General features: G+C 35.3%; 2 long non-coding RNA genes across 2 annotated transcripts; one reads left to right on the plus strand and one right to left on the minus strand.

The window, feature by feature from the left end:
• The first annotated feature begins 1,393 nt into the window (after positions 1 to 1,393).
• Positions 1,394 to 3,835, plus strand: LOC141361743 (uncharacterized). The gene is made up of 2 exons (XR_012367905.1): positions 1,394 to 1,751; positions 3,146 to 3,835. It is a non-coding gene; the product is annotated as an uncharacterized lncRNA (long non-coding RNA).
• LOC129455193 (uncharacterized) lies at positions 3,263 to 6,102 on the minus strand. Its single transcript, XR_012367906.1, has 3 exons — positions 5,671 to 6,102; positions 4,485 to 5,576; positions 3,263 to 3,398 (listed from the first exon to the last, which is right to left on the minus strand). It is a non-coding gene; the product is annotated as an uncharacterized lncRNA (long non-coding RNA).
• Positions 6,103 to 26,993: the final 20,891 nt, after the last annotated feature.

Consider the following 26,993-nt stretch of genomic DNA (forward strand, 5'->3'; position numbering starts at 1 on the left):
ACTTCGTTTTACCTCTCAGAGACTTCCCTTTATTTAGCTTTTTTTTATCTTTCTTCATTTAGTAACTTAAATATGTGAGAAGGAATATTTGAGTTATTTTTGATCGACTTGACACGTCTATATGAGGAGAATATGATGTTAGAAGTTTTTGATTAATGTACAAACGGATAGACTGTGGTAAGATCTGTTATAAAATGTTTATGTGTCATTTCGTTTTTACCTCTGAGTCTAACATTATTCTAGCGATTTATTTTTTCTTTGTTCATTTAGTGACTTAAATATGTGAAAACGAAAATATATTTTAGTCATTTCCAATAGAGAATAAGAAGCTTTTGATTGTTGTAAAAACTGAAAGCTAGGCGGCTAAACTGATATGTTAAGGTAAAGTAAATTAAATGTTTATTTATTTGTCATTTCGTTTCCCCCCAGAGTCTAACACTATTCTAGCAATTTCTTTTTCTCTTTTTTTCATTTGGTAACTTATGTGAAAACGAAAATGTATTTGTGATTTTCATCTATGAAGAGATGATGTTAGAAGCTTGATTGTTTTAAATTTAAATAACAGAGAGGCGACTTTGGTAAGATCTGTTACTAAATGACTAAAATGTTTATTCTTTTAAATAAATATCTGTTTTAAGTCATCTATGTTTGAAGTCACTTGTTATGTATATATTTGATAAAATATAATGTTATATAAATATATGTGCGATGTACAATTTGTTTAGGTATTTTTATTTAAAATAACCTGTAAAACATTCATATAATATTTCAATAGACAATTATATAATAAAATAATTTAATTATTATAGATTTTTATTAAATTTATTTTTTTATTCCTCTGTATTATATGGAGCAGTGTTTTACTTATTTCAGATAAATATAAAAAAGATTTTGCGACTTCGAGGCAGATCCGCCCCGGAGTATATTGCTATCTTGGGTCGATTTACACTTGGACAAGAAGTCCAGCCTGAATGCATTTCAGATGTTGCAGTTCCCATGGCGGCCAGGTTCGTGCACAAAGAATAGTGCCATTTCCAATTGCTCCGTTTGATTCTTGTGAAAGTGAAGTTCCAACGTACAGTCTGCAGCATCCTGTCAACATTGCCTAATCATAATAAATTAATAAAAAAGTAAAAATGAAAAGAATAAAGTTAGAATGAATTAGGTGAGTTAAATGTCCAATGATCTTGCAAAAAGCAGTTCTGCATTGAAGGGTCGATTAATGAAACAGCGTCCGTGAGAATATGTGTGGTTTAAATAAAATTTAAGTCTCCTTAATACGGAGAATATGTGAATTTAAAGAGAAAAAGATGTCGTTTTAATGACATAATATCTCGTTATAACGAGAAAAACATTTAGTTTTAATGACATAGTATCTCGTTATAACGAGAAAAGATGTCGTTTTAACGATATAATATCGCGTTATAACGAGAGGGGATGTCGTTGTTGCGACATGGCTGAGTGAAAAAAATAATATGTATGTGGCAGCAATGAGCCACCGTAAATCCCTGTCCGGGAAACCGCCCCAAAATGTTTTGTCCAAAGGCCCATGTAATGTTTAGTAAGACACTAAATATACAACACTTGTTTATCATTTTGTATCTCAGTAATTTGTATTTATTTCTCAGATGATTCTTCACTAGAGGTTACATTGAAGTCAGGCAATGACAGTAAGGATGGCTGGGGATTCCAAGATCTGATAAAAAAAAGTTACATGAAGATACTTGGAGTACTCATGGGACCAAAGAGCTGTAAGCAGAATAATTTGGAGTACAGTTTTCAAATAGAAGGATGTTGGTCACCTCAGCAAATACAGTAAATGACTTTTATTAGACAGAAATCTTTCTTTTGAAACCCATATCTCACATCACAAAAGCAGCCTTCTTCCAGCAGAACATATCAACCGTCTCCGATGTGAATGACCTTGTTCATGCATTTATGACATCTAGATTAGATTACTGGGTGGTTGTCCTGCATCCTTAATTAATAGGCTACAATTAGTGCAAAATCCCAGCTGCTAGAGTTCTGACAAGGTCACGCAAGTTCATATAACCCCAAATTTAGCATCTCTTCAATAGTTACCAGTTAAATTCTGTATTGATTACAAAATATTGCTACTCACTTATAAAGTCCCAAACGGTTTAGCTCCTACAGACATAGGGATGGGCGATATGGCCTAAAATCCATATTGCGTTATACATTGCAGCCTCTTGCGATAGCGATATGTATTGCGATATAATGATTTCAATAGACTTAAACAGGTTATATAGACCCTTACAAAAGCCAAACTGCTAAAAATGTAAGTAAAAGTAAACCGTTATGGCCAGATTAGTCTTGTTACCTCTCTTAGCTGGAACTTTTGCCTGACACACTCTACAGCAGGGGTGTCCAGACTTTTTTGTGTGGTGATCTACTTTTAAAATGATAAAGCTGACAAGATCTATCTGCTAAAAAACACAGTTAATTATTTTTATAACACTAAACACTTTAAATGCTTGTGGGGACTATACTGCATATATATATTTTTTTTTTTCATGTTTCACAATTACTAGACCATAATGCCAATTTCGCGCGTGGAGCAGCAGTTAACTTATGTAACTTATGGCTTGAATCCAAAAAATAGATGTTGCATCGGTCTTTTTCACGAGTTTCTCTGTTTCGCTGACGCTTTCATCCATGTTTATTCGGTTTATTATGTTTATTCGGCTGCAGCTCGTGGCTCTAAAGTTCGCGGGTAGATTGTGTCATCAACACGCATTATCGCGATAGTGCAATAGATTTAAAATCTCTATCGTATGCTAATTTTCTATCGTTTATATTGCATATCGTTTATATTGCCCATCCCTATACAGACAGAACTTCTTGTATGCTACAAACAATCATGCTCCATAATATCTCAAAACTCCAGACTTTTAGTAGTTCCTAGGATAGCAAAATCTACCAAAACTGTGGAACAGCCTTACTGACACTGTTCAGACACTCTCTCCCAGTTTAAATCTAGCCTAAAGACACCTCTTCAGTGTGCATAAACATAATTTCATCCTGTAACTTTGCATTAAGTTAAAAATAACTTTTTTTAAAATTATCCTTGCTCTAAACAGCAGCTATGGTAATTTTCTCTATTTGCTTTTTTTTAAAACTTCAGATTACACCAGCTCCAGTCTGGATCCTGTCTCTATCAGATGACCCTACACATAAGGAAAGTTGACATCGGCCATCACGAGGACTTCAAAACTGTTCAAAGCGCTATACAAATAAATGTGAACAAAATTGAATTGTTTGAAGTCAATAGCAGAGATGAGGATGCCACAATGCAACCTCTCCACAACAGATCTTGCATTACAAAGTGATATTGACATCTTTCTTAGCCTCTCTGATTACAATCTTCCCAATCATTCCTGCAACACAAGAAGCAAAAATTACTTTTATGTCACAAATCACAGTTTGTCATTAAAGTCTGGTCTACTTGCTACTTTTGAAAGATCTTCATATCAAAATGTCTTAAATACTGAATTTTATTAATTAATTTTGTTTAGTTACCAATATATTTATTTACATTTACAAATTTTTTCATATTCATTCATTTTATCCTAAACTATTTTGCTTGTTGTTTCATTACTGCAGATTATTTATGTTGGGTGATGCATTGTCTTCATAAGTAGATATAGGTATATCAGTGGTTTCCTCTGGCTAAAGATTTTGGATAATGTCATAAGACAAAGTAGCATTGTGTAATATTTTATATGTTGTTTAAAATATGTTACAAGACGAGTCAGACAGACCATTGACAGTGCAGCTAAGATTATTCAATAAATCATTTTTATTTTATTCTTTATCATTTTGTCCCCTGCCTGATGCTCTCATCTCTGTACCTTGTGGTTGAGTAAAAGCATTAACTCACCACAGAGTTTTCTATCTTTGAGCAATTATGGACAAAGTCATTTTCCTGACTAAAACAGAGGTCTAGTAAAACTAAGAACTAGTGAACTGGACTTGCTTCTTGTATCGGTTTAATCTAACATTTTTGGCATAGTCATATTTGGATCTATCAATGTCATTAAATGCCCACATGATCTTACTCTATTATATGTCATAGCTTCTATGCTAGAATTAATTGTATAAAATAATTCTATAATTTATAATTTCTGTTCAAAAAAAGAAATACTAATTTAGTAGTCAATTACGCAAAAATATTCAGCCTGCAACAGCAAACTTGCACGATTGTGTCACATAATGAGTAAATTTTATGTCCGTATGCAGTAAGTGATTAACTTACTAATAAAAGCGTGGTATTAATATCTGTGTAAGACTTAGCGTTAGCTGGATAAAGCAAACTCTGGAGGCAATAGCCTCCGGAAGCTAATGCTAATAACTAACGTTGCATATTTAGATAAAAGAGATTAAAACACATGGATGGTTAAACACAAGATATTCATTTTTATACACATTCCACAGGGTTTATGACATTAAATGATCTTTCATACCTTACAAACAATGCCGCTCTCCATAGCACAGCATCGCTCTCCTCGGTGGCAGACTTCCGTGGTGGGCGTGGCCAAATGGTGACAGTAGTGGCCAATAGAAACGGGTCTTTCATTCAACTAGGTTGATCCCGTCCACTGAGACGCTTGTAACTTGCATCCAAAACTTTTTGACTCAAAAGCAAAGATTTTTGATCCGCAAACAAAAACAGCGTAGCAGAGAGCAAAATGTAGGGACACGCGATGAAACTACTCAAAGAAAAATTCATATTGCAAAAAATTTGGTTAACAATTACTGTATTTTGTAAGTAAAATAATTTTAAGATAACATTTTTTAAATGCGAATTAAATTTTTTTACAACAATTTAATAGTTTTGCTCTCAAATACTGTATGTTTGATTGAATAATATTGACACAAAAGTAATACGATATGTACAGCAGTAGAGCAGATAGACTGAGACTCGTGATATAACTCCACAGCGATGTAGATCTCTAATTCATGGGCAGGCTGATTGTAGAACTGGGAAGACTGAAGACCCAGCTAACACAAATACGTAACTGTTACGTAACGTCGACGTAATATGATGACCAAACTTACATCGTGGCGACGAAGCGAGTTACGTCGTGGCGACCGGAAAAGTGAAATTCCTGGATCCGTCGCCTGCACGTAACTTTGCAACGTAATCTGCCTGTCGTGGGCACGTCGTGACAACGTAATGGATTAAAAGTTTTATGTTAGTAACCAGTTAGTAATTTAAATATTTTATTTAATATTCTTTGGGCGGACATCTGCAGTATAACTAATTTAACTTGTCCTTATTTGCCCATTACTAAAAGAGTTACCATAACATATGAATGACAGACTCAGAGCTTGAATACTTCATTTATTGAACATGAACATTACAAACATTTAAATAAACATATGTTAAAATGAACATTTAAATGGATTCTCCATACAAGTTAATTTAAAATGTACTTTCTGAATTGTGCAGGCTTTGTCAGACGGAGAGCGCGCGGTCCTCTTCATGTTCCGGTTGCCAGGGTAACGCTGCTCTAACCCTCACCAGTCCAAAACGCCAAAAGTGTCCCACAAAACTTTAAAATAAAGACAATAAAATAAATAAAGGTTAAAAAATATCTACACGTTTTCATGAAAATCGATTTATTTGTTGTGAAGTTAGTATCTTACCTGATAAAACAAAATTTCCTGTCAGATGAACATTCCTGTCAGTGCAGCATAAAACGCGTTTTATACTGTCGGGCGAGATTCTGTGAGCCTTAATAAGTATGTTAACATGCTGTTTTCATAACTTTTAAGCAACTAAAATAAGTTATTGTGTATTTTAAACGGGTCTCAGTTCAGAGAAACAACACCGCGTCCTGTCAGCCACCGTTCTGCTGTGCACGCGCGGTCGCGCGCTCTGGTTGAGGTCAGCTGGGCGGGAGGCGCGTGCTGTTTCATGTTTCCCATTTAAATGGCAGTTCGTGTGTATTTAATCGATTTTGACTTATTTAAGGGAAACTTTGAGACTGAAAAGTTTTAATAGGCTAATCTAAATAGAAAACGAAATTAATGTTTATATAATTGTAAAGGTAGGCTAATGAAATTACCTCCCTGGGACGTAACCCAACAAACATTTGGACGTGTGATGACCGTTGAAAAGACGTCCGTTCGTCACGTCCCGTCCGCGTTGAAAAATATATCCAAAATGAAAGTTGAGCCGACGTCTTTGACGTCATCTGGCCGTGAATTACACGTCTTTTCTGCACGTCCCTGGACGTTTAAATGCGCCGTCTTCTGGATGTTTAAATGTGTTCCTGCATAGTTTAAATATATGTTTTAAGCCCCCATATAGCAAACATGTGGACGTTTTATGACCGTTGAAAAGACGTCCCTTCGTCACGTCCCATCACGTTTGAAAAATATCCTAAATTAAAGTTGAGCGGACGTCTTTGACGTCATTTGGCCGTGAATTACACGTCTTTTCTGCCCGTCCCTGGACGTCTAAATGTGCCGTCTTCTGGATGTTTAAATGTGTTGCTGCATAGTTTAAATGTATGCATATAAAATGAATATACACCCATTGTGTAACATCGTGAAAGGCAATCAATTGTATTGAGGTTTAACACATATTCACAAAGGTTCAAAATCGGTTCAAAATTGGTCCAGTTAGACCTGAACGTCCATAAAACGTTTTAACCACGTGTACTACACAAACACATTAAAGAACACAATATTTGTGGCCATAACCAAAAAAGAAGCATGTTCTGATTTAGCACTTTTTATTTTTTTAACCATTTAACTATAATAACAATTTCAAAAAACTTTCTATAAAGGGATAGTTCACCCAAAAATTAATATTTAGTCTTTTATTCCCTCTCATGTTTCAAACCTGTATACCTTTCCATGTTCTGCTGAACACAAAGATATTTGAAAGAATGTTTTTAACAAAGCAAATCTCACAACCCATTACTACAATTGTAAAAAATATTGACAGTTAATGGGTTGTGAAGTTACAAACATTCTTCAATCTTTGTGTTCAGCAAAAAATAGAAAGGTATACATGTTTGAAACATGTGGATAAGAAAATTATAACAATTTTCATTTTTTGGTGAACTCTCTCTAACACATCACAGCTGTTTGGCTTTTTTGTATCCACCACCCCCAGCTCTTCCTGGAGCGTGCTTGAGGTGGTCTGCCATAGCTGCATCTATTTCCGAGTCTGTGGAATTTTGGCTCCACCTCTTCACAGCATCTGAAGGAAGAGAAGAATGTTTCTTTTTAAAATAAATACAATTAAAATTTGGAGGTAAATGACATGCACTTACTTTCAAAATCTTTATGGTCTACAGCTAAACTGATATATTAATATTATATATATTTTTGTACAAAATATGTTCTGCTTTAAATAAGTGTTAGATCAGTTGTGGGGGAAACAGCATTTGTCCCCTCCCTTTACAAAACCACTGTGGTGCCCTTGAGAAAGACCCTTAACTAGGTGTGTAATTGTCAAAAAATGAACAGGATATTTCTGATAAAGACAGGTGAGCTGTGATGTCCCCTGAATAGATCAAGCATAACAATAACAATTACATCAATATACAAGAACAAGTTTTTTAAGATCAACATTCCCCAAATTACCTTGAATAACATAATACAAAGGTGTGCCTTTAAAAGACTTATTTTCCAGATGTCCACCACCCCTCATATTGAACTTTCCCATAAGACAATTTGACATCATTCTGTGAAAGAAATGTAAGATTACTTCACCTTAGACAAAAAACCTAAAAGGTCAATAAATCACAATTAACAGTAATGAGCAATTGTATATAATGTCCAAACATACACTATGTGTTAACACTTCACAACTTCACTTGTTTCATCTACCATTTAACAAGTGCTATGAACTATATCCTCATCCATAAGTTTGGGTGACAAGTAACGTTTACACTGAAATTATGTTTTGATTTCTTGTTTTCAGTATGGCTAACTGTTTAAATCACTATGAACATTAAAACTTCTGAACAAGTGATGTGTGACGGATTAAATCCTGAATTGAAGTAATATAAATAGCTGGGTTAATTATGGTGGTAATCAATAAATATTCCTTAAATATTATGCAGGATTACACAAATCAAGAGAAATACATGCCTGTTCATAACGTTGTTCACGCAGTCTCTGACAGAATATCCACCAACTCAGACAGTTGCTGGACCTACATGTGAAAACAATGGAAATAATGTTATAGAAAGATAGATGGAAATATATATACATATTCTTTATGTCACAATTTACGCAGATCAACTTGTTATCAACATCTTTGATGTATTCATAATGCAAAATACACAGTCATATAGCATTTCTTGCTTCTTGCATTTGAAGCTGAGGCCATAGGTGAAGAATCAGGTAGTCTCCATCCGGTAATTTTTTCGTTGTGTTACCTCACCTGTACAAATAGTGTTAATTATATGGTAGTGTAAAATATTAACAGTAAATCACTTCACAGTGTAATACTGCATTAGTTATGAAATCAGCTGGCTGTACTTTTAGGTCTTTGTGGTTGAGCAATGACAGATATTATAAGCTCTGTATTTGTAACTATTAACTCAGATTCAGAGAAATGTAAATGTTTATACTCTTAGCTGTGTTGTCACTAATGTAAAATCTTGTGATGCACGATAAATCGCATGTGATATCATGCGCATCTCGTCAGTAAAGCCGGTTCCTTGATTAGTAGTAAATCACCATCACCTGGTTTCAGATGGATGCTCTCTGGGATTGGGGTGCCCTCTGGGATTGGGGTGCCCTCTGGGATTGGGGCGTCAATCCAGAATTTGGGATTGTAGACAATACTATATAGACATTTAAAACAAAAGTAGTGAAAACGAATAAGTTATTTAAGGTAGGACACATTAATGAATGAATAACACCATAATTGTACGATTACAAAAATCCTCTTTAGGTGTATGACAATAGACAAAAAACAAGAAAAGAATACTATGCCTCTTTCGATTGTCTGTAAGATGGCTGTTCATTATGTGACCCTGCGACACAAATGACACCTTGCATGTAATTTCATTAAGTACAATAAACATACACATGCACAATGTATTTTAAAAAATACATAGTAGTGTAAAATATTAAAATAAATCACTTTTTATATCAAAGTTTTTGGATATTATGTTGACATTCAGGCAAAACCCTGACTCATGGAATACATTTTTACCTAAAAATGAGAATGACATTATAAAGGCAAAAGTGTATGCACTTAGGAGCCAAGCAATGTGTTTGTATAGTGTGGGAATGCACCAAAAAAATAACAAAAGTATCAGTAGCACGTACGTCTCATAGTGTCACTGCTAGATCAATCACACCATTGTGATACCGATGTTTACTGTCATGAAGTGTGCCTGTGTAAACAAAATACTCCAAAACAATTTATTTACATTTTTGAGTTTCATATCAAAATATATAAAAGTCATTTTTGAAAGAATCATGTTTTTTCGTAGTATTAAGCAAAGCAGTCAAAAACTTACAACTTAATGTAGGGTAGACAAAGTCAGGGGTCGGGCACGCCTCATCTAAGTGTGGTGGACACAAAACTTGATCTTTAGCACATACAAGGACATATGAAATATTAGAACATTAACAAATGTGTAGACTGTTTAAGCCATATCTACAAAAATTCATATCTACAGTTTTCCATACCTTTTTTTTGTTTGTAGAATGCACATCTTTATTTGGTTTGTGTTGACCTTCAACTGTAAGTAAAACGAAATTGTAATTAATGATATTAACTCCACAATAACAACTCCAATTTGTAAATGTATTTTCAAACTGAGACATTTACCTGACTTGGGTTTTGGGTGGTTATATTTTGGAGGGTCTGTGTAGGACACAGTGCCTTTAACAGCTTGTTTATTTTTATTTGGATGAGGTTCTGCTTTTCCTTTGTACAAAACAAAAGCAAAGGAAGTTAATCAAACAAACACTTCTGCTAAACTTTTAATGCAAAACAGTATTTAATATTTTGCATGTGCAATGTTTAGGCAATCAAATCATTGTAATTCCATTAATGCCAAATAACTTTTATTTTTCAGATAATTTACTTTCTGAAAGAGACTTTCAAGAGGCTACATTAATAAGTTACTTTGACTGTATCCTTAAACATACTTACCATGTATAAGTTCAAAGTACTTAGCTTTTAGCCTTCTAGCTAATTTTTGCAATGACAATTCTGGCAACGTTTATTTCGGAGCCTTCGTGTCAAACAAGTAAAACTTAAGCACGTTAATCAAATAATACACAATGTACTTACCCAACAGTAGATTTTGAATGATATATAGACAAAACTCCATCGTAATCGCTCCTCGTGTTTGAATGTGAACTTCCGGAAGAACGCGTGACGTGACCACTATCTCGCGAGATCTGTCCTATCGCGGGATTTTGTAATATATTTCTTAAAATAATATTGGAAGCACAGTTTTTGAAATTACATCCAACTCAGACCTAAATGGTGACCGGATATGTATCTGTTTTACATTTATATGCATACATTCAATAATAAAACAGGTTGAAATAATGACTAAAATGCAGTGTGGCTTTGCAATCACACTGGGCACTTTGTGATTATAATTTATTTAAACAAGATAAAGTTAATATATTTACTTTGTATACAAATCGTGTATTTCATAAAGATTATCCTGTTTTTTTCCTACTAGTCTAGTCTAGACGTGTAAAAGACGTCAGTGGACGTCTATTCACAACCTCTTAAAAACCTACTTTTTGCACTTAAATTAATTATTGCAGTATTAACCAAGGTGTAAGCACATATTTGCATATTTCACAATGACTTTATAGAAGGTTTATGATTTTTTTATAGAGGGTCATGATGGACTATAAATGCACGTGTAAAAGACGTCACCTAGTGACGTCCTCTTACAACCGATTCACAACAGGGTATAAATATTGAAGCACGCGTAGTAAAAGTCGAAGTAACAATTATACATGCAACCCCATAGAACTATAGACATGTACAAATGTATCTGAATGCATGTTTATGAAATGTTCCGTGTTACATATTTTCACCGATTTGTGCCGTCATACCGCGACTATTTTTGGCCAGGGACACGACGTTGCGGTCGGACCAATGTTTGCTGGGAACAGTTACGTTCCCAGTAAGTTATGAAATTACCAAAATAGTACGAATTTATTACGTAACTGGGACGTACTTGGTTATCTTGCGACGTAAGGAGTCCGTACTGGCGACGTGGTGATTTGGTACTGTAATGGTAATGAAATTACCTCCCTAGGACGTAACAGTAACGTTGCCAGTAAGTTATGAAATTACCAAAATAGTACGAATTTATTACGTAACTGGGACGTACTTGGTTATCTTGCGACGTAAGGAGTCCGTACTGGCGACGTGGTGATTTGGTACTGTAATGGTAATGAAATTACCGCCCTAGGACGTAACAGTTACGTTGCCAGTAAGTTATGAAATTACCAAAATAGTACGAATTTAATACGTAACTGGGACGTACTTGGTTATCTTGCGACGTAAGGAGTCCGTACTGGCGACGTGGTGATTTGGTACTGTAATGGTAATGGAATTACCTCCATAGGACGTAACAGTTACGTTGCCAGCTGGTAAGTCATGAAATTACCAAAAATTACCAATAAATTACGTAACTAGTACGTCGTGTGTTAGCTGGGGAGGCATGGACGGTGTTGGACTTTAAGGTGTCCATTGACATTAAAATCCCACAACGGCTGGAAGTCTGCAAAAGCAAGACAGCAGATAACACAGACTAATATATGCGAACATAAACTGGAGATACACAAGACAGGACAAGATGGCGAAATGCATCAGAAGCACCACTAGTACATTCAATGACGGACTCGCAAAGACTGAGGGGAAAGGGAGAGTTATATAATACTGCCGATTGGGGATCAAACAAGCTTCAGGTGATGATGACGTAGTGAGAAAATCCCAGAGAACGGGAACACCTGTGAGAGGCACGCACGTGGATCTGTGAAACCAACATACAAGACAACAAAGGGAAACAAGCACACAGCAAACCGGTAAGACCGAAATAATGACATTTTAAAAAGCCAGAACTTAATAAACAATGAAAAAGCTATAGTTACGCTAACATTATCACTTTTGAAAAGCATACACATGCTAACTGCGATACTGCGGTAAAGTTGGTTTGATATTCAGACATTCAGACTTCCGGGGTCAATAACTTTCTTAGTAGACATGCCAGAAGTTTATTCTTAGAAATTTCTAATTACCAAGTGTCTTGCCTATAACCTACATTTTTCATAATTGCTTAAAATATCCTAGTATCATTGTAATGTCCTACCTTGTTGCGAATGTCTGTTGAATATCCAACTGGGTGCTGAGAGAAGCCTAGGGACCGTCTACAAAGTGATATTTTTCTTCATTAAGTGTGACCACCTAATGATTGAAGCCGTTTTAATTACCTATATAGACCTACCAGAAACTATCAGCTTGATTTGCTATGTCTGCTAATGATGTTTAATAACATTTTTAGCAAGAACATTTACATTACAATGATATGTCGAATGCCTAGAGAATGGAAGATATAAAAATGTAGAAGAGTAGTTATTTGTAAGCAGTCCAGACGGAAAGTCAAGTGTAACCTAAAGAACAAAGTTAATCTCTGCATTTTACAACTCTTTATATGTTTCTGTTTGTCTCAAAATAAAGAGGCACTGTGTTGGTTTTCTTAATCATATGTTTCCAGTGCTTTAAGTGGCCCAAAAGAAGTGCCGGTACTCTATTTTTCTTTTCTTTTTTTTTGCTGACTGGACTTCTATATTGAAGGGGTTTTATATTCAGCAGTCCACAGACGAGCTTGTAAAAAATAATAAATCCTTATATAAGTTTGTGGATTTGCTTGAGCTAAAAATAGCTATTGAACATACATAAAATGTGCAAAAGGTAGATATATAAGTACAATTTTCAGCATGGTCAAATGCTAAAACTAGTTGTTCAGATAGAAAGAGCTTAAAAACAAAAACTTTAAAATGACACCAAGACCATGTCTATGGGTTCAAGAATAACAAAATACTGGCAATTTAAAACTAGAAAGTCAGCACTTTATTTTTTCCCATTGTTTTCCATTTTGAGGGTGGTAAAACTACTGTGCACGTCGTTCAAATTCATTGAATTTTCGTTGGGCAGTGTCCCAAACCAAAAAGGGCACCAAAGGGGGTGGTACTATTAGTTATATTACTAGCATCAACTTAGACAAGTGATTATAATGGGAAATATAATAACAAGAATTAAAGTGTGACAAAAAATATTCAATATGATTTACCTGCTGGCTTGATGGATCTTTGAATCCATGTTTGCAATGTTGAACTGCCTTTAGAAGCAGCCTCCCTTGCCGTTCTCTGTCTTTGTTTTGTGAAGGCATTTGTGTTTTTTTCTATTTTTGCCTAAAAGTGTGCCAACAACAGGAAATTTAGTGTTTATATTTACTTAGATCTGATCGGGAACATTAAATCCATTAGACAAGCGATAATAGTAAGAATGTGGATATTTTGTTGTTGTTTGCTTGCTAAGTTGTTAGCACTTTTACATTTTACAAATACATAAACAAACTTCCAAATGAGTAATTCTGCGGTTTAACAGCTGATATAATGTAATAAATCTACCTGTTAATGCAACGAACTTCAGAAACTGTCGTCCAGGCAGAGAGTGCACACAGAGATGCTGCGGAGCGGGCGGGAAGACACGAAGTGGATTAGCGGAATCAGTGGATCTTTAGCGATCTTTAGGATCTTTTTATAGATCACAACCTTTGCGTGCGAAATTACGGAAGATAAAATACGGGAGATTTAAGGGAAAATACTAATACAGGAGGACGCCGGGAAAGAAGGGTAAAATACGGGACTTTCCCGGCCAAAACGGGATACTTGACGGGTATGAGTCACACCTCTCCACACCACTTTGAGGCTGACGGACAGCAAAGGCGACGCATACGCTTTTAACTTGTAAACTCAAGGGTGTATGGGTAATGTAGTCTCTGCTCTCGGTGGGACGAATTAGGAAGTGTACATTGTGAAGAGCGCTCTGAAAAGCGGCAGCGCAGCCAAAGGATTAAAACCTCTGATTTAAACAGATGTGCAAATGAGCGTTCAGGTACGCTAAAAGCACTTTCTGGGCTCAGGGAGAGGTGGTGGTACGCTCAAGAGCTATTTTTAGAAGTGGCGGTACTGAGTACCGGCGCGTTCCGGCCCACTTAAAGCACTGTATGTTTCTGTTCAATAGGTTTGAAAGAAGAAGCCTGATCCCAGATAGCAAAATTGTTGTGGCCCAGATCTAAAACTCCTCAAAGACAAACTGCTGTGAAAGTGCTGGATCTCATATACCTGATTGACAGAAAATAAACTTTTGATGAGTAAATCCTTTACTTAGATGATTATTTTTACTATTATATACCAACCACCACAGAATTGCACTGTTAACTTTACACTACCATAACAAATGTGTTTTTACACACAAAGTAAGGTAACCAAGAAAAAATGGAGAAGTTGTCAATGGTCCAACTAAAACAAACACCAATAACAATAATGGTGACTTAAAATTAAACAAAGAATCAACCTCTAAACCTAATAAGTGAATTGTTTTCTACAGCAATATTTTTACTGAACATTCAGAAATATTTTATAACAGTTTTAAAATAATAAAATGCAATGTTTCTCTATCATTCACATAACAAGCAAAAAAGTCAATATAAAAAACAGTTGTTGTTTTAAACATTGTGTGAACATTCAAACAGGACATTCACAATGCTTGACAATGGTAACATTCCTCTAACGTTCAGACAACACAGAAATGTTCTTAGAATGTCAAGAAAACTGGACACTTTTTATGTTGGCAGAAAGTTTTTGGGAACGTTGGGAAGTTTCAGGGAACGTTCTTAGAACTTTTCTCTGTTAGCTGGGTATATGGATCACTTCAGACTCACAAACATATGAGCCGGTGCTTACTGTGCAATATCTTTGCCAAAACTCGCCCTGATGCATCTTTATAAAGCTGGGCCACATTTGCTACATCATATGTGGGCCACTTCAGATTCACACCAATATGAGCCGGTGCTTACTGTGCCATATCTTTGTCAAAACTGGCCCTGATGCATCTTTATACAGCTGGGCCACCTTTACAGCATCATATATGGGCTACTTCAGACCCACACCCACATGAGCTGGTGCTTACTGTGCCACATGTTTGCCAAAACCAGGCCGGATATGTTTTAAAAGAACTGGGCCACATTTGCTGCAACATATGTGGGCCACTTTAGACACGAACCCACATGAGCCGGTGCTTACCGTGCCATATCTTTGCCAAAACTGGCCCAGACATGTTTGTAAAGAGCCGGGCCACATTTGCTGCAACATGTGAGGGCTACATTTGTTTTTTTCCAAGATTAGGCCATGTCTGCTGTGCAGCATTTTTGCCAAAGGTGGTCCATATTTGTTGTTTGATATTTGGGCCATATTCACTATTTGTCGGATGGGCCACTTTTGGTTCATATTAAGATGACATGTTGCAGTGGGCACCACATCTTTGCCTTAAAAGGCCCACATGTGATTTGATTTATCTGGCCCATTTTTGCTATTTTACATGTGAGCCACTTTAGGTTCACATCCCTTTTATTCGGGCCATAAGAAGGCCAGCAGTGCCGCATCTTTGCCTGAAGTGGCCCACATGTGCTTGCTATCTGGGATTACCCTGAAATTTTCACTGGACCCTCAAGAAAATACTACAGGCCACATTTTGATGTTTTATAAAGTTCTAAATTTGCGGTTGTGGGTGTGGTAAAGAGCAGATATTATTATGTAATGGTGTTTTCAATAAATGAACTTATGAATTTACTGTTTATGATTTTGGGGTGTATTTGTTTTATTACTTGTATTTCTAAAAAAAAGAAATTGTCACAGTTTCATAATTTCTGTGCATGTATTGATTTTTGACATTTTGCAAAACAGTCCCCGTCCATGGTACTGAACATCATGTTGTTCACACTTAAAATTGTAGACAAGCAAAACATGTGTGGCATCAACATGTATGTTTATTTGAAGGGAATGATACCCAAACTAGTTTTCAACATGTTTAAGATGTGTAGTTGAGAATTATTTGTAGTAAAGTTTGACTAGAAATGCAGTATGCATTTATTTAATGACACATGATACGGTTCAATAGCTTTTTAAACGTGGGATGCATGATCTTTATTGAACTCTAAAGAACATACTATATCTCTTCTATGTACAATTATTTATAGTACAATTTATAACAGCACATTTCTCTATGGGAAATCCCTATGCAACTACATTCCTTTCAATAACTTTACAGATAAGGGGTTCACCACTCAAAAACACATGGGAATTCATCAATGTGCTCCAGGGAACATATTACAATTCTCAGATATTCACTTATTTGCTCACAACTGAATATTCATCACAGAACATTTCTCTATCTGAAATCCCTATGCAAATACATTCTTTTCAATAACTTTACAGATAAGGGGTTCACCACTCAAAAACACATGGGAATTCATCAATGTGCTCCAGGGAACATATTACAACTCTCAGATGTTCACTTATTTGCTCACAACTGAATATTCATCACAGAACATTTCTCCATGGGAAATCCCTATGCAACTACATGATGTTTTTACTAACAAAGTTCAGGAGGAACACGTTCAAATAATCAACCTAATCACCTCAACTACGACCAGCTGTTGACAATCAGTAATCAGGTATCCACCTGATTGGCATCAACAGAAACCTATATAGACTGGAAACCAACTCACCCTCATTCCTCGATAGTTTCAGCATCCCTCCACCTCCCCTTCTCCGCGCGATTGCCTAAGTCACCTTACTAACCAGAACAGGGGGGATTGTTCTGGGTTCGGGCCTAAGGCTGAGCCCGGAACCCCCTCCCCGCCAGGAAGCGCTCCGGGCTCAGTCCATTAACGAGCTCGGAGCCCTCTCCTCGGACAGCACGCCAAATACGCATATTAATAACTCTGTTCTGAATTATTTGTAATTGTGAACTCGTGAAATTCTTTTCAATAACTTTACAGATAAGGGGTTCACCGCTCAATACAAGGATGGGAATTCATCAATGTGCTCCAGGGAACATATTACAACTCTCAGATATTCACTTATTTGCTCACACCTGAATATTCATCACAGAACATTTCTCTATGGGAAATCCCTATGCAAATACATTATTTTCAATAACTTTACAGATAAGGGGTTCACCACTCAAAAACAACATGGGAATTCATCAATGTGGTCCAGGGAACATATTACAACTCTCAGATGTTCACTTATTTGCTCACAAATTAATATTCATCACAGAACATTTCTCTATGGGAAATCCCTATGCAAATACATTCTTTTCAATACCTTTACAGATAAGGGGTTCACCACTCAAAAACAACATGGGAATTCATCAATGTGCTCCAGGGAACATATTACAACTCTCAGAAGTTCACTTATTTGCTCACAAATGAATATTCATCACAGAACATTTCTCTATGGGAAATCCCTATGCAAATTCATTCTTTTCAATAACTTTACAGATAAGGAGTTCACCGCTCAATACAAGGATGGGAATTTATCAATGCGCTCCAGGGAACATTTTTACAACTCTCAGATGTTCACTTATTTGCTCACAACTGAATATTCATCACAGAACATTTCTCTAGGGAAATCCCTATGCAACTATATTCTTTTCAATAACTTTACAGATAAGGGGTTCACCGCTCAATACAAGGATGGGAATTCATCAATGTGCTCCAGGGAACATATTACAACTCTCAGATGTTCACTTATTTGCTCACAAATGAATATTCATCACAGAACATTTCTCTATGGGAAATCCCTATGCAAATACATTCTTTTCAATAACTTTACAGATAAGGGGTTCACCGCTCAAAAACAACATGGGAATTCATCAATTCTTGAGCTTAACTTAGCTTCCTCTTCTAGACGTTACATTAGTAATACGCTCGCTTATAATGTCGAGTCATAGCCGCAGCAAATTTGACTGCTTATGCTATCGTGTATTATGTTATGCTATCTGTCGTTTTTCTGTGCTTTTCCTGCTTCTATTAATGTAAAGCTGCTTTGAAACAATTAAGTATTGTGAAAAGCGCTATTTAAATAAAATTGAATTGAAAAAAATGTGCTCCACGGAACATATTACAAATCTCAGATGTTCACTTATTTGCTCGCAAATGAATATTAATCACAGAATATTTCTCTATGGGAAATCCCTATGCAAATACATTCTTTTCAATAACTTTACAGATAAGGGGTTCACCGCTCAAAAACAACATGGGAATTCATCAATGCGCTCCAGGGAACATATTACAACTCTCAGATGTTCACTTATTTGCTCACAAATGAATATTCATCACAGAACATTTCTCTATGGGAAATCCCTATGCAAATACATTCTTTTCAATAACTTTACAGATAAGGTTCCCCACTCAAAAACAACATGGGAATTCATCAATGTGCTCCATGGAACATATTACAACTCTCAGATGTTCACTTATTTGCTCACAACTGAATATTCATCACAGAACATTTCTCTATGGGAAACCCCTATGCAAATACATTCCTTTCAATAACTTTACAGATAAGGGGTTCACCGCTCAATACAAGGATGGGAATTCATCAATGTGCTCCAGGGAACATATTACAACTCTCAGATATTCACTTATTTGCTCACAACTGAATATTCATCACAGAACATTTCTCTATGGGAAATCCCTATGCAAATACATTCTTTTCAATAACTTTACAGATAAGGGGTTCACCACTCAAAAACACATGGGAATTCATCAATGTGCTCCAGGGAACATATTACAACTCTCAGATGTTCACTTATTTGCTCACAACTGAATATTCATCACAGAACATTTCTCTAGGGAAATCCCTATGCAACTATATTCTTTTCAATAACTTTACAGATAAGGGGTTCACCGCTCAATACAAGTATGGGAATTTATCAATGCGCTCCAGGGAACATATTACAAATCTCAGATATTCACTTATTTGCTCACAACTGAATATTCATCACAGAACATTTCTCTATGGGAAATCCCTATGCAAATACATTATTTTCAATAACTTTACAGATAAGGGGTTCACCGCTCAAAAACAACATGGGAATTCATCAATGTGCTCCACAGAACATATTACAACTCTCAGATGTTCACTTATTTGCTCACAAACGAATATTCATCACAGAACATTTCTCTATGGGAAATCCCTATGCAAATACATTATTTTCAATAACTTTACAGATAAGGGGTTCACCGCTCAAAAACAACATGGGAATTCATCAATTCTTGGGCTTAACTTAGCTTCCTCTTCTAGACGTTACATTAGTAATACGCTCGCTTATAATGTCGAGTCATAGCCGCAGCAAATTTGACTGTTTATGCTATCGTGTATTATGTTGTGTTATCTGTCGTTTTTCTGTGCTTTTACTGCTTCTATTAATGTAAAGCTGCTTTAAAAAACAAATAAGTATTGTGAAAAGCGCTATATAAATAAAATTGAATTGAAAAAAAAATGTGCTCCACGGAACATGTTACAACTCTCAGATGTACACTTATTTGCTCACAACTGAGTAATCATCACAGAACATTCCTTTATAGGAAATCCCTATGCAAATACATTCTTTTCAATAACTTTACAGATAAGGGGTTCACCGCTCAATACAAGGACGGGAATTCATCAATGTGCTCCAGGGAACATATTACAACTCTCAGATGTTCACTTATTTGCTCACAATTAAATAATCATCACAGAACATTTCTCTATGGGAAATCCCTATGCAAATACATTCTTTTCAATAACTTTACAGATAAGGGGTTCACCGCTCAATTCAAGGACGGGAATTCATCAATGTGCTCCAGGGAACATATTACAACTCTCAGATGTTCACTTATTTGCTCACAAATGAATATTCATCACACCACATGTTTCTATGGGAAATCCATATGCAAATGCATTCTTTTTTAATAACTTTACAGATAAGGGGTTCACCGCTCAATACAAGGATGGGAATTCATCAATGTGCTCCAGGGAACATATTACATCTCTCAGATGTTCACTTACTTGCTCACAAATGAATATTCATCACATCACATGTTTCTATGGGAAATCTACGGTGGCCCTGAAGTGCAAACCACAACAACAAATTACTAAACAACAACAACAAATTAAGAAACACCACAACAAATTAAAAAACACTGCAACAAATTAAAAAACAGCAACAAATTAAAAAAACACTGCAACAAATTAAAAACCAATACAGCAAATTAAAAAACACTACAACAAAATAAAAAACAAATACAAAATAAAAAACACAACAGCAAGTTAAAAAAACACTACGGCAAATTAAAAAACACAACTACAAATTAAAAATCACTACAACAAATTAAAAACACAACTACAAATTAAAAAACACTACAACAGAATAAAAAAACATAACAAAATAAAAAACACAACAGCAAGTAAAAAAAACTACTACAAAATAAAAAACACTACAACAAAATAAAAAACAACTACAAAATAAAAAACACAACTACAAATTAAAAAACACAACAACAAATTAAAAACACAACTACAAATAAAAAACACAACTACATTAACCTACCGGAAGAGGTAGGTACCAGTGGGCAACATGAGACATCGCTGATTGGATGACACTGCAGTTCGGCTTTTGAACCGGAAGTTATTCTTCCTGTAGCACATTTTTTCAAACATGAATGTTACAGATGACCCAAACGTAGCAGCTGCTGGGGCCGGCTAAGGGTACTATCTGGCAACCGCTAACGATAGTAGTAAGCTAACGTTACATCCACAAGCAACGTGAGCATTACACTATTCTTATTAACTTACTCGAAGGTTGTTGGGTGTCTCTCCGATGGTAGATATTTCTTTAAGCCTTTTGCCACAGCCGCTGCAAAAGTTCGGGGATGGCTCAAACAGTTCTTTTCCGCAGTTTGGGCAAAACATTTTGCTGTCCTTCCTCCTCTCCAAACCACGCGCTACAGGAAGAATAACTTCCGGTTCAAAAGCCGAACTGCAGTGTCGTCCAATCAGCGATGTCTCATGTTGCCCACTGGTACCCAGTGATGCCGGTAACGCGTTACTTAGTAACGCGTTACTCTAATTTTACCACTTTTTTTAGTAACGAGTAATCTAACGCGTTAATATTTCCAAACCAGTAATCAGATTAAAGTTACTTATCCAAGTCACTGTGCGTTACTATTTTTGAAAATTTCCTTAGTAAAATATATATTTTCGCGTCTCGGGAAGTGAAGTCAGGTGTGCGACAAGTCACGTTTTCAGCACGAGGACAATTCAGGTCACGTGTAAGCGACACAAACGTAAACAACGTACAATGGAGAGAGAAGAGAGATGCAGCTACAAAAACACTACGTCAAATTTAAAAAAAACCATTTGGAGTCGCGGCACGGCGCAGACAGTCAAACTAAGAGCAAGTCCCACCCGGTGATGCGAAGCAGTGAGCAGGAGTTCATCCACTACCCGAACAACAAAAGCTGGACTTCAGTGCAAAACCAGTAAGTGTGGGAGAGTTGAAGAACGAAAGTAACAAAGCGATTTTCTCAGAGTCCTGATAACATCTAAATCTCACTATGACAGCATATTAGCACATAACCTCTGAAAGAGTTGACAAATATCGCATTATTTACTCACCGATTTCCACGTGTAGATCCAGAACTGTGTTTTCAACCATGATAAGTACATTCCAAAAGCGGTCTTTTTTACTTATAACGCGTTGTGTTTCTCGTTTCATGTGTTACAATACTGATAAATCTACAAGGTATTTAGTATATAACATCCTGAAGACTTCTCAGTTTTTCAAAATAAAAGTAAGTCGAGTTTATAGAGTAAGTAGATCCTGTCGGGTCAAAAGTAACACTTGTTAGTTTTGTCCCGCTGCTAATACTGTGTATAATATGGTAAAAAATTGATATTATTCTAATTTGATTTAATTTTATTTTCATAGTGTTCAAACTATTGCATTTTTTTTTTAGTCTCAGCAATTTAAGTTTGTACTGTTGGTTGCTTTTGAAACATTTGATAAAACTGAAATTTAAAATAAAAATGTAATTTAATTATTTTTTACAAAGATAAATGACAAAATAAGTTTGCAGTTACATATTAAAGAGGTCATAGTAATATATATTTAATAAAAACAAGTGTAACACAAAAATCTATCATGTTTTGTTGTTTTACTTTTGACCCACCTGTGTGTTACTTTCGTCCCTGCTGTCAAGGTCAAAAGTAACAATTCACTACTCTTGTTTAAAGTGAAATTATACAGAATTCGTTTTACATTTGTTCAAAATTCCAGCTGGTTTTGATAGACCACACTTGTGAGTTATTGACCACAACAAAAATATATCTCTGTCTAAAACATTAACTTTTAAAATTAAGTTTTTCTGAAAATGGCCCCTGCTCACACCTATTTATGTTAAGTGAAGTCAAGAAAGACTCATATACATATATTTTAGTTTTTTAAAACACAACAGTTCAACTTAAAATGTCAGGAGATACATTGTTGACGTTACTGTTAAAAATGCACTTCCAATAAAGTGAGTGTTGGCAAAACCGGTTGTCATTTTTAATGTTGAGGCAGTGGGGGTGTTGGCAGCTACTGGAATGTAACTAACAAAGTAACTTGTAATCTAACTTAGTTACTTTTAAAATCAAGTAATCTGTAAAGTAACTTAGTTACTTTTTAAAGGAGTAATCAGTAATCAGTAATCAGATTACTTTTTCAAAGTAACTGTGGCATCACTGCTGGTACCTACCTCTTCCGGTAGGTTAATGTAGTTGTGTTTTTTAATTTGTAGATGTGTTTTTAATTTGTTGTTGTGTTTTTTAATTTGTAGTTGTGTTTTTTATTTTGTAGTTGTTTTTTATTTTGTTGTAGTGTTTTTTTAACTTGCTGTTGTGTTTTTTATTTTGTTATGGTTTTTATTCTGTTGTAGTGTTTTTTAATTTGTAGTAGTGTTTTTTAATTTGCTGTAGTGTTTTTTTACCTTGCTGTTGTGTTTTTTATTTTGTATTTGTTTTTTATTTTGTTGTAGTGTTTTTTAATTTGCTGTAGTGGGTTTTAATTTGCTGTAGTGTTTTTTTAATTTGTTGTTGTTGTTTAATTTGTTGCAGTGTTTTTTAATTTGTTGTGGTGTTTTTTAATTTGTTGTAGTGTTTTTTAATTTGCTGTAGTGTTTTTTTAATTTGTTGTGGTGTTTTTTAATTTGTTGTAGTGTTTTTTAATTTGTTGTTGTTTTTTAGTTTGTTGTTTTTGTTTGGTGGTTTGTTGTTGTGGTTTGCACTTCAGGGCCACCGTACTAACCTCTTTAAAGATTTTACGATTGCAATAGCTTCAGCTAATTGTTCCGTTACCACCTCCTCGATCCTGCTGTTTATCTTTCCGGCTTTAATGTACGCCTAATGCGCATTCTCTCCTTTTGGTGCTTTAGAACCATCCGTATAAACTACAATGCTTTTAAACAAGTTCAACTGTTTTCCGACATTTGATTTTTTCTCTATTTCTGATTTTTAAATTTGGATCTAAAAGTCTATTTTCACATATCTGCCATAGAGAATTCAATGCTCTCGCAACCTTAATTTAGTCTTTAGTCAGATGATCCATAACTAATTTATCCGAATTTTACAAAGATCTGCTTTCCCCTCGCTATCAGGATATCTTTTTCTTTTTGATTGTGCTGATAAGCTTGTCTACAGAAATAATTTATAACTTATAACTTTCCCAATTTCCAGTTAAAATTCTTATAGGCATACTGTTTTTAGAATTTCTAGCTATCATTTGATAACCAATTTGATCTATCTCAAGATCATCTTAAAAGGCTTTTTACGTCTGTTTTACTTCTAGCTGGCCTGAGTCTAAATCGCCGCTTGTAAGCTGCGCAGTGCTCGGCTTCTCTCGTCCCTTGCAATTTGCTTTCTTTTATGGTGGCATACATTGGCTTTGCCATTTAGCTAAATTTTACCAACCCACTATTTTTACTTGAACGTGTCTTACGATGTTCGGAGTCTTAATGACGGTGTTGCGCTCATTCGCTAATTCCATGGTTGCATGCTGAGATAAAAAATCACAGAAATTCAACCATCTCTGTCATTAATTCGTGTTTATTACTATTTATTTTTTAAACATGCATCGGCTAGTTTCTTCAGCGTTTGATCAAATATTTAAGTATGTTGTTTCTCATTGTTGGGTGTTATTAGGACGTCAACGATATACATTTCTAAGTCTAAATCCCTCGCGCTCTGAACTTTTTTTTTAAATACTTGCAGAAATTTACAATAATTCGTCGGAGCCGATGGTGTAGTGGACGGTGCTCCGACACATGGTGCAGACGCACTTCTGCCGACCCGAGTCCGAATCCCGGCTCCAGGTCCTTTGCCAATCCCATACCCCTCTCTTCACCTTAAATTTTCCTGTCGTCTCCTTAATTACTATCGATCCAATAAAGGAAAAAATGGCCCAAAAAATATATATATATAAAAAAAAAAGAAATTTACAATAATTTATTGTTAACTGAAACGCTTTCCTTTTCTTTCTGACTCGCCTCTATTAGCGGTGTTGACCTCTTTGTTAAATCTATCTCCAACAGAAATTTGCATTTCTTTCACTCACTTAATGCTGCCTATTACGTACATTTATTACACCGTTTGTCCGGTTTAATAGCTCTGTTGAAAGCCTTGAAGTTAGTCACTGATCTAAATGTATTGTCCGGTTTAATCACTTGAATTGGGCTATTAATTATTGGAGATTTTACCTCTTTAATAACGTTTTGCTCTAACAATTCTTATATTCTCTGTTTAACTCTTCTTTGGTTTATTCATTGGTCGGATACAGGCGTTGAGGTTCCCGTATTCGTCCTATTATTTTTCGTGAGTGTAGTTTTCGTCAACAGCTCCTCAATCATGTTTAATTTACCAAAAAGTGTTGTCTCTCCGCATTCGTATTAATCTTTTTTCTCCTAAGATCCTATCATCTTACTCCTAATTCGTTTTAATTCCTCCTCTAAAGTTACTTCTTTCATCTTAATATTTTTCTTAAGTTCCAGCAAGTAAGTTTTCGTTACATTTACTTGTTTTAATTTCAATATTTTTTGCGTTTTAATTCTGTTGTACGTCTAAACACTAATTCTGCTCTTCATCTTTTAGTGGTGTTGTTGTAATTGATATCCGCGCTCCAGAATCAACTCCTTTTAACAAAATTAACTAAAATAATTTTTTTATACTTTAACCTATATGTTTTTATTACATTTCTATCACAGATATTCTGTTTTAACGAAACCTTTATTCAATTGTCATTCCGACGTTTCTATCGGTCTCTGATAACTATGCAACCCAGTATCACGACCAGACGTGAAATACTCACGTTGGTCCACGTTGGAAAACGTGTAGATGTCACAGTTTAACACCCTCAGACGTGAAACTTACACGTTTGAGAGACGTGAATCTTACACGTTTGCGTCCAGTGGCGAAATACCCGGATGTTGACCTATTCCACACGCAATCGCTGTAAACTCTGCCATAACCTATTTTGATTTTCATTAAACCGAGTAAAATGGCATTCTGTTGTATTGACGATCACTGAGCAATTTTCTATTTAATTATTTAAAATGTAAGTAACATATTTAAACGGTGAAAAGCATTTAAAAAAACCCGTCTAAATGTCATATTATTATTAAAGTAATGAGTAAAACGTCTATTTTTCTTGCTTCCCCCAGCTCCTCGTTTAGGTGAAAGGTAAACAATGTATTATATCGACGTTTACCATGTTAACCATAACCTTTTAAATACTCAACCTAGTTCCGTTGCTTAGCAACTCCAGTAACTTCAGTGCCATTGGTTTTAGAACCTGCTTATACAGATAAGGAGACATTATGTGTTCGCTGCATATGTAATGTTTTAATTCCGTAAATAATTTTTTTGCTGTGTATGGTAGAAAACATCAATAATCACATACTCTTTCCAAACGTGAGAACTACACGAAAGGGGGACCTCGCGTGACGTCACCGTAATTTGCTAAAGTTTAATTTAAAGAAGAAATAAAAAAACGCCGAATAACTATTCACATGATTAATACTCTCAAACGTGAAACTTGCATGTTTTTCCAGCTGTGGAAATTTTGGAAAAAAATACCGTTATTGCCCATTAATGATGACGTTTTTCCCGCTTGCAACCACGACTTCCTCCTCTTCGGACTTCATCAAGCAGGTAAGACGCGTTGACAACAATATGTATAACAATGTAATTATACAAGCGCTATATATTAAATAACATATTTAATATGTGTATGGTGTTCTTTGGTCACTGTATATAGTTATATAATATTCAAAGCTATAAACTTTCAATGTTGACCTTACTGTATGTAACCTTAGGTATTTGGGTTATTAAGGATTTACCAAGAATAAATGGCCTATTCTATGAGAATATGGAAATTGGTGAATACAGGCCTAATAAATGAATATTGATGCTCAATGCAGGCCTTATTAGGCTCTCATACAGACATATTAACTTTAGTTATTTGTTAATTGCTAATAATTATTCCCTAATCTTAAATGTTACCATCATTTCATCAATCAGTTCAACTTAAATATTTTATCAGTTAATAATTTTAATCATTTCAATTTATATGATCAGAGCTCTTGTTTAAAATGGACCAGTTCGGTACATCAAAAAAGGTTTTATGATTGGCTATGTATACCCAGATAGCACAGGTACGACTGCAAGATGTCTGGTAAAGATCTGGAGATCTGGAATACATCTGTTGTGTAAAAACATCCTATAAAGGTCTTAGAAAGAGCTGCTTTACATACATTCTAAATCAAAAACGTCTTGCAGACGTCTTCAATATGTCTATATGACATCTT

Source organism: Misgurnus anguillicaudatus, chromosome 3, assembly GCF_027580225.2.
Source record: "Misgurnus anguillicaudatus chromosome 3, ASM2758022v2, whole genome shotgun sequence".
Taxonomy (NCBI): domain Eukaryota; kingdom Metazoa; phylum Chordata; class Actinopteri; order Cypriniformes; family Cobitidae; genus Misgurnus; species Misgurnus anguillicaudatus.